At 41.8% G+C, this 1,304-nt stretch overlaps 1 protein-coding gene across 3 annotated transcripts in view; it reads right to left on the reverse strand.

Annotated features, from left to right (window-relative positions):
• The window catches only part of LOC101863459, a 99,960-nt gene that overhangs the window by 60,463 nt on the left and 38,193 nt on the right, over window positions 1–1,304 (reverse strand). The gene's annotated exons all lie outside the window — the stretch shown is intronic.

The raw sequence follows: 1,304 nt of genomic DNA on the forward strand, positions 1-1,304 counted from the left end.
TGGGCGGGGGTGGGGTGGGGGTGGCGGTTGTTCGTTTTTCTATCCGTCTCCCTAAAATCACTCGTGTTCTCTCCTTCGAAGTGCATTTGTATCTGAGAAAGACAAAATGACAGTCCGAAAGACATACAGACAAACAGAAAGGAACATATACAACTGAGAAACACGCTATACTATATTAACAATCCACCTGGTTATGTTTACATGTTTGAGCACGGCGTGCGCACGTGCATGCTCCTGCACGTCTGAGCGACAACGAGAAATCAATTCCCAGCGAGAAGATAAAAACCAGGTTCCTCAAGTGCAAAAGCTGATAAACAATGACCCGTGATGAGTGAGCACACCCTTGTGAATGATGATCTCGACTTCCCCCCCGAGAAGAACCGGAAGCAAAAATCTTCCGCGCAGCAAGGAAAGCAAATCAGATCAAAACAGATCTTAACTGAATGATCAAAAAACGAAGCACGTTGTGCAGGAACGATGCGAATGCAGAACAATATGTGGACTCCTCGTGTGGTAAACAACTCGCAGCTATGTATATCTCTTGGCCATAATTTGACACGGATCTTCCCTTAGCAAAGGGTGATTTGAGCAGTATGGGAACTGTGTTCGCAGCAGGCTTGTATACACGTGTCTGAAATCACCCTATGTTTACGAGTAAAAGACAGCATGCCTGCGTGCCAAAAAGAGAATAAAGAGAGCCTGTCCTAACGGTTTCTAAAAGTTGTAAGGAAACTCCGAAATCCAGTTAGAAAGCCATGGAATGTAGATGCTATATTGTCTGACACTACACAAATATCAGATATTAGAAAAGAAAATTCTGATTAAGATTTAATAATAGTTGTATGTCACTTGCAATACAAATAGGCCACACAAGTGCCGAAGATTAGAGGTGTTGCAAGAGAGTAACGTACACAAAAAAAGGAGGGATACAGATGATAGATGTTTCATAGGAATAAAGGAGCAAACCACACCAAAGCAACCACCAACCACCCACGCACAATTCATGTTGAAAATCCGTGCCGAACTGATGCAATGGTGTCCTGCACTACATAAACATTAGATATTAGATTGCTATTTTTCGCGCGATAACATGACAATTTATAGCATGGGAAAATATCTGATTATTTGAGGTGCTGGCCTTGCTGGAGATGTGAAAAATCATGTCTTGTAACGTTTAAAAAATCGCCATAGCAGCATCCCACCAATTTGTGTGTCTATTTTATGCTACAAATTAAGAAAAGATGAAGAGACAGAAACATCAAAAGAAAAGAAAATACCTTCTTGTGGCACCACAACCCTCCTTC

This window comes from Aplysia californica, unplaced genomic scaffold, assembly GCF_000002075.1.
Source record: "Aplysia californica isolate F4 #8 unplaced genomic scaffold, AplCal3.0 scaffold00472, whole genome shotgun sequence".
NCBI lineage: Eukaryota > Metazoa > Mollusca > Gastropoda > Aplysiida > Aplysiidae > Aplysia > Aplysia californica.